At 39.2% G+C, this 7,733-nt stretch overlaps 2 non-coding genes across 2 annotated transcripts; one reads left to right on the top strand and one right to left on the bottom strand.

Moving 5' to 3' along the window:
- Positions 1 to 2,027: 2,027 nt before the first annotated feature.
- Positions 2,028 to 2,101, top strand: TRNAT-AGU (transfer RNA threonine (anticodon AGU)). The gene has a single exon. It is a non-coding gene; the product is annotated as a tRNA-Thr (tRNA).
- Positions 2,102 to 3,559: 1,458 nt separating this feature from the next.
- On the bottom strand, positions 3,560 to 3,632 carry TRNAV-CAC (transfer RNA valine (anticodon CAC)). Its single transcript has one exon. It is a non-coding gene; the product is annotated as a tRNA-Val (tRNA).
- Positions 3,633 to 7,733: the final 4,101 nt, after the last annotated feature.

Raw genomic sequence — 7,733 nt, 5'->3', positions numbered from 1 at the left:
TGAAACTCCATGAGGCTGGGGAAAGAACTACTGGAAAACAGCAAGCTGTAAAGGGCTGGGAATAGTCTTCACCAGCTATAGTGAAGCGACCTCATAATTTATGGGGCATTAGGTGGAGTTCTCACAAAGGTATAACCTAAGTATGGGAGCAAAATGAGCCCAACTAAGGTTTGGACCCACCCTAACAAAGTTTATAGGCAAGCCACAGTTGGATCAAATGAATCCCAAGGGAAATGTTATCTGAACCTGACAGAAAAAGGATCCTTAATGAAGTTGTAGAAAGTTTAGAAACACTGTTGCCTGCAGTATCACGGAATGGTGAAAACAAACCTATGAGCTGGCTAATTTAGCTAAAGACATTTCCAGACAGACTTGTGAAGGTGTTGCCTAGCCTTTTCTTGCTGTTTATAGTAAAATGTGAGATGAGAGATTTAAGTTAAGGGAAGAACTGTTAAATATAAATGAACCAGAACTTATAGAATTTGAAAGGAAAGCTATTTATTATTCCCAGCTGCTCTAGATGGAAAATGATGCTAAAATTAAGAAAGGACTTTCAGGCGAAAATCAATTCCAGAGCACTGTCAGAAAACGTGGTTTAAAGATGAAGCCAAGGGAGTGATTGTAAAATCCATTTTTAAGACCCCCAAAGTGAGTTAAGGTCATATCTAAACAGAAAAACAAACTCCTAAGCATCTTAAGCACCTGCCTTACAGATCCTATCCACACAACAAAAGTGGTCGTCCAGTAGCTTTATAGAAAGCCAAGGGAGACAGGGCTTATTTTCATGAGGTTTGCAAATGAGGCTTTTGTTTAACACAGAGGTTGGTAAACTTTTTCTTTAACTGTCCAGATAGTAAATGTTTCAGGATTTTTGGGCCACTCGGTCTCTTCTAAAACTACTCAAATCTGCTGTTGTAGCAGGAAAGCAGCTGTAAATAATACTAAATGAATGAATTTGGTTGTGTTCTAATTAAACTTTATAAAAATAGATAGCTGGCCAGATTCAGCCTATGGACCATAGTTTACCAACTCCAGATCTGAAGGAATAAACTCCAACAACTTTCATAAAATCACCTGTTTTTAAAGGGAATTGTAGTTGGACCCTGACGCCTTGAACTAAAAGGGATAGAGGACAGTGCAAAATGAAAAGAGGACTTTGGACCTCCCAGACTGCTATGGGAAGGAAGAAGGCTAAGAAGACTACTTGGCCGCAAGTAAGTAAAATTTCTTGTTAAAAGGACGGGTGTGTGGAACTGAGAGCCCAATTGGTGGAACCAAGAGCCCTGGAGAATCATTCCCGGACAGCACTACTGAGTCCTAATAATGTAGCATCGTGTGCCCACTGGATTCTAGAATTATAATGGACTAGCGTACCTCCTGGTTTTCTTCTTTTTGAATGGGAGTGTGTATAGAGGTTATCCTATGCCTCCTGTGCCTGTCCGTTGGGAGACAGGTAACTTGTATCTTAAGCATATAGATGTTCAAATTAAGAAGAATCTCACTTGAGAATTCCTCCCCAAGGAATCTCATCTGAAGCTTTACCTGATTCAGATGATGCCGTCCTGGACTTCAATGGACGTAAAGGAATCAGACTTGAAGGGAGTGAGTATATTTTGCATGTCAGAAAGACGGAATCACTGGGGGCCAAAAGTTAGAGAAAAATGTGGATAAAATCCAGGGCCTTGTTCCTGATATCACTCACCCTCAGAGTGAACAAATGAAATGAGAGCTTATAAGAGAAGGCAGACTCCTTGCTAGGCCTGAGGAATACAATGGTTGTCAAAACAAGCAAGGTCCCTACCCGACTGCCAGAGCCTATAGTCTAGTGGCATTCCTAGAGCAGTTTCCTAAAGGAAGTTGTCTCAACTCTACGTTCTCACTCTACAGCGAGAACGTTCTTCTTTGGTTCTGACTGAGGCCCAGGTACAGCTTATTAAACCCAAGGAAACTGCTGAAATAAAAAATGTTAACAGATTGAGGTGTGAAATTTTGTAAAATAATATGTGACTAGGAGGTATGAGGCATGGGGCTTCGTGGCTTAGTTGGTTAAAGCGCCTGTCTAGTAAACAGGAGATCCTGGGTTCGAATCCCAGCGGGGCCTTTCTCCTTGTGGTTTTATAAGGTGAAGTCCTTGAAGGAAAATTCTTGTCACTGGTTAAGACAACTTGGATTTATACCTAATTGAAGCCTCAGACGCTGAGTCTTGATGTTTGAGGCACTTTGCCCAGGAGAGTAGAAAAGGGAGTTAAGAAATTATTCACCTCGAATTAGCAAAGTCTATGCTATAACCTAGAGTTGAACTATAATTTTCTATTTTAAAATTTTTATAGCTACTTTCCACATTTGTTAAGAAACTTGCAGTCTCCCTTAACATTTTTGCTTTTAATACAAGTCTAAAAGAAGGCAAGAAAAAGATAGGATATGCATATTGTATAAATTGAGCGCCGTGATAACCATTCCTCCTTCTTGCATGAGTCTGAACTCTAGACATCATTGAATATTTTGGAAAGTGGAGTAACATGATAACATCTTGAAAGAGAGCAAGAAGGATGATAAGTGAAGAAACACACCAAATCAAAACAAAGCAAAAAACCTAACAAGACACTGGAGGCAATTGAGACCTGAAGTCCTGGATCATTTCTTGGATTAAAATAAAGGCTGGAAAAAATTCATCAAACCCTGAAATAAAGTTTTCATATTTTAGCCAATCTTTTTCTTTTGATGTTCTAGGACGTGTCTTCAAAGTATTATATTCTACAAATGCGCCCCCTCACCTTGGTAATGTGCACCACATTCCTTGTCAGGCAAAGGCTGGCATTGCTCTTAGCTTGTTGTTTCTGCCTCTAAGGAATGAGGAAATTGGATGATTGCTCCTTTTCTGAGCATTTGGGAGAAGAATGTGTTACATAATTTCTGGGCCCTGTGCAAAATGAAAATGCAGAGCCTTTTGTTTAGAAATTATTGAGAATTTCAAACCAGCAAAAGCAAAGCATTAAATCAAGTGCCTGGCCTCCTGCAAACGCATAGCTTGCATATCTGTAAAGCTGGCCCTGTCTGAGAGTGCAATTATTTGCCAAAAGCCTGGATTTTAAAGGACACTTAAAAATAGAGTGGAATCTAAAGTGATGGTCAATGATATCAAGTAATTCTAGAAGACATGAGAACTTAAAGGTACTAAATAGGGAAATGTTACACTATAAAAAATATTCTTCAGGTTAGGACTTTGTAAAAGAATCTTCTCTCCAACCGCAATGTTTCTTTCCTGGCTCATGTTATTCTTTTCTCAAACAACTCCTTTTTCTTCCAGGTCCTATTAAATGTCACCTGGCCTGGTGACAGAGGAGATAGACGGCTCCTCTTCCCATCATGTTCTTGCCTCCTGTTGTCTTCGGGGATCCTCGTAGCAAGAGATAAGACTGTATTCAATACCGCAAGGCTGCGCGCTGGATAGCATTCATGTTAGCGATAGAATGCGCTGGGCTGGGAAGGTAAAAGGCGTCTACGTAAAACACACGACATTAATTGATGAGAAAGAGAAAAAGCTGGCAGCTCTTTGGCTTGTTTCCGCCCGGTTTCGAACCGGGGACCTTTCGCGTGTGAGGCGAACGTGATAACCACTACACTACGGAAACGCCTTGCTGGAAGGTGTGGCTCTGTAAACCCAACCTGAGTTTCCTGTATTCATCAGCGTTAGCTCCTAAAAGTATGGTCTTCTCTCTAGTCAGGCTTGTTACTGAGTCATTGTCTACAATTGCATTTTAAAAGTGATGCAAAACAACCACCACTCTGAGGTTAGGAGCTATTCAGTCCAGAAATTTTTAAGTTCTATGAGCCTTATACTGAAACCGTGACCACAATAAGAAAAATCCCAAACATCTTGGCGCTGACCAAACTTGACTTTTACTTCTTGACGTTTTGACATGACGACGGAATCACTGGAATTCGTCCTCCTACATCCCTCAGAATTCCTTTCCACCTCCTCACCCAGCATCAAAATGATTGCCAACTTCTGTTGAGTTTACCTCAAACTCTGTGAAATATCCTTTCCCTCTGTTCTTTATGGGTCCCTAGTTTAGGCCCTTAATATCTGTTCTTCGCTACTCTCCATACAGCTCCCAGGCTTGGCTCTCTAAATCTATTCTCCGCCTAGCTTAAAATTCAAAGCTTTATTTCCTTTGGTAAAATCCGCAAACATAGACCTTTCCTCTTTTTTCATACACGCATTTACTATTTCTTTTAATAGATTCTACTTTTTTAGAGCAGTTTTAGGTTCATAGAAGCATTGAGCAAAAGGTACAGACATTTCCCATATGTTCCCTGCCCCCCCCCCCCCCACACACACAACCTCCCTGATTATCAACATCTCTCCCTAGAGTGGTACATTTGGTACAACTGACAAATCTACACTGACACATCTTATCACCCAGAGTCCTTAGTTTACATTAGGGTTCACCCTTGGTATTGTATGTTCTATGGGTCTGGACAAATGTATAATGAAATCTATCATTATAGTATCATATAGGGTGGTTTCCCTGCCCTAGAAATCTGTGCTGGCCTGTTCATCTGTCCCTTCCTCTTACCCCCTGGCAATCACTGATCTTTCTACTGTCTCCATAGTTTTGCCTTTTCCAAAATGTCAGATAGTTGGGCTCATACAGTGTGTAGCCTTTGAGATTGGCTTCTTTTGCTTAGTAATATGCATTTAAGTTTCCTTCATGTCTTTTCATGGTTTCATAGCTCATTTCTCTTTAGCGCTGAATAATAATCCATTATCTGGATGTACCACAGTTTATTTATCCATTCATCTACTGACAGACATCTTGATTGCTTTCAAGTTTTGGCAATTACGAAGAAAGCTACTATGAACATCCATGTGCAGGTTTTTTTGTGGACGTAAGTTTCAACTCCTTTGGGTACATACCAAAGAGTGCAATTCCTGGATAGCATTCTAAGAATATGTTTAGTTTTGTAAGAAATAGCTAAACTATCTTCTAAAGTGGCTGTGCCATTCTGCATTCCCATCAGCAATGAAAGAAGTTCCCATTGTTCCACATGCTCACCAGCATTTGGTGTTGTCAGTGTTCTGGATTTTGGCCATTCTAATAAGTGTGTGGTAGTGTCTCATTGTTGTTTTAATTTGCATTTCCCTGATGACGCATGATGTAGAGCATCTTTTCATATGTTTATTTGCCTCTGTATATCTTCTTTGGTGAGGATCTGTTAAGGTCTTCGGTCCCTTGTTTGACAGGTTGTGTTCTTGTTGATGAGTTTTGAGAACTCTTTATATATTTTGGATAACAGTCCTTTATCAGATATATCTTTTGAAAATATTTCCTCTCAGTCTGTCGTATCTTTTTCTCTTGGCAGTGTCTTTCACAGAGCAGAAGGCATTCTTTATTTCTGTTACAGTGTTTTTGATCTCTAGCATTTCTTTTTGGTTCTTTCTTAGAATTTCCATCTCACTGCTTACATTGCCCATCTGTTCTCGTAATTGTCTACTTGGTCCATTAGAGCTTTTAGCATCTTACTCATAGTTGTTTTAAATTCTTGATCTGATAATTCCAACATCCCTGCCATATCTGAACATGGTTCTGACATTTGCTGTGTCTCTTCAAACTGTGTTTTTTGTCTCTTAGAATGTCTTATAATTTTTTCTTGTTAGCTGGACGTGACATCCTGGATAAAAGGAACTGCTGTAAATAGGTCTTTAGTAACATGATGGTAAGATGTGGGGGAGGGGAAGCATTCTATAGTCCTGTGATTAGGTCCCAGTCTTTGAGTGAGCCTGTCCTTAAACTGTGAACTTCACAAATATTTCTCAGTTTTTCCCCCTGCTTTCGGTAGTACAGGAAGTCTAGAGGGAGTGGAAGTTAGGTATTTGCCTTCTCCCACTTGGAAGTCTAAATGGGGCTAGAATTGACTATTTCCCTTCTTCCACAAGAAAGGCTCCAGCTCGCTGGAGGAGGATGTTTGCCTTCCTCCCGGGTCAGTTAGGCTGTGATAAAACCGCAGGAGTTAGGCTCTGGTTAACTAGTTTCTCTTGAGGGAAGACCTTGTTAAGAAGAACAGAATGTTCTGGTATATTTAAAAATGATTCCTTTCCTCTTCCTTTGCCAGAAGCACAAAGGGATTTTTCTCCTATATTTGCTGCAAGAAACTGGTTGAGCTCCTGGAGGTAAAATTTACCCAGACGACTGGGTGCCCGGGAGGTTTTTATCTCTCAGACTTGTCCAAGCTAACCCTCCAGCAAGTCCTCAATTACAGTTCAGTTTCTACCCCAGCCCTCCTCCCTGCAGAGGTTTGTGCTTGTGGGTTTCTGCTCCGGTAAGGGGTGATTCTGTGTATTCGCCTGTCTCTCTGTCCACTTTGGGGTCAGTGGATTGCCCTGCGACCTCAGTTCTCTGATGGATCTAACAAGAGTTGTTTTTTTCAGTTTGTTCAGTTTTTTACCTGTTTTTGAGACAGAGTGGTGACTCCCAACTTCTTACATGTCTGACTGGATAATATGCATTTAAATCTATAATTTTCTCTCCAAAACTGTTTTAGAGGCTAATCACAAATTTTGATATTTTATACTTCATTATTTTCTAGTTCAAGCTATTTTCTAACTCCTCTTGTAATTCATTTTTGATTAATGGGTAATTTAGGAGTGTGATGTTAATTTCCCAGCATTTGGATATATTCTCACTTCCTTTTTGTTACTGATTTCTAGTTTAATTCTGTATTGATTAGAGAACACTTTGTTATTTCAGTCCTTTAACAATTTAGAGAAATTTTCTTAATGGCCCAGGTTTTGTGAATTTTCCATTTGCACTTAGAGAGTATTCGGCAGTTGTTTGATATTGTCTTGTACAAGTCTAATAGGTCAAGTTGTTTGGTTAAGAGTGTAGTTCAAATCATTTTTATCCTTACTGATTGTATTTTTATCTGTTCTATTTATTACTGGGGGGAAGTATGGTAAAACACCCAGCCACGAGTGTGTATTTTTTTAGTTTTAGTTCCATCAGATTTTTTTAACTTTTTAATTTTGAAGTAATTATAGATTTACAGGAAATTACAAAGAAAGTACAGACAAGCCCCTTATACCCTTCTCCCGATTTTCCCAAAGGCTACATGACATGTAACCGTAGCACAATCAAAACCAGGAATTTGCCATTGGTACAAGATGTTCACATGATAGTTCTAGGTCATTTTATCACATATAGATTCATGTAACTATCACCAAAAGTAAGATACAAAATGATTCTAGCCCCACAAAATTCTTCCTCCTGTTGCTATACCCACTTCCCTCTCCCCTTGAGAACCACTAATCTGTTCATATTCTCTGTGATTTTGTCATTTTGAGAACATTATATAAATGCAATCATACACTGGATGACCTTTTAAGATTGGCCTTTTTCCCTCAGCCTAATACCCTTGAGATCCATCCATTTTGTTGTATCAATAATTCTTGCCTTTTTACTATTGGGTAGTATTCCATGGTAGTTTATTTAATCATTAACAGTTTGGGGGACATTTTGTTTGCTTCCAGTGTTTTGCTATTACAAATAAACTGCTATGAACAACTGAGTACAGATTTTTGTGTGGACACAAGTTTTCATGTCTTTTTTATTTGTGTATTTTGAAATTACGTTATTGGATGCATACACAGTTAGAATTATTATATCTCCCTTTTATAAAATGTTTCTCTTCTAACACTATGAAATGCCCCTCTTATTATGAAATGTCTCTAT

The sequence above is a fragment of the Equus quagga genome, chromosome 15 (genome assembly GCF_021613505.1).
Source record: "Equus quagga isolate Etosha38 chromosome 15, UCLA_HA_Equagga_1.0, whole genome shotgun sequence".
NCBI classification, from domain to species: Eukaryota; Metazoa; Chordata; class Mammalia; order Perissodactyla; family Equidae; genus Equus; species Equus quagga.
The sequence above is the reverse complement of the archived record's forward strand: the minus strand, read 5'-3'. Positions and strand labels throughout refer to the sequence as shown.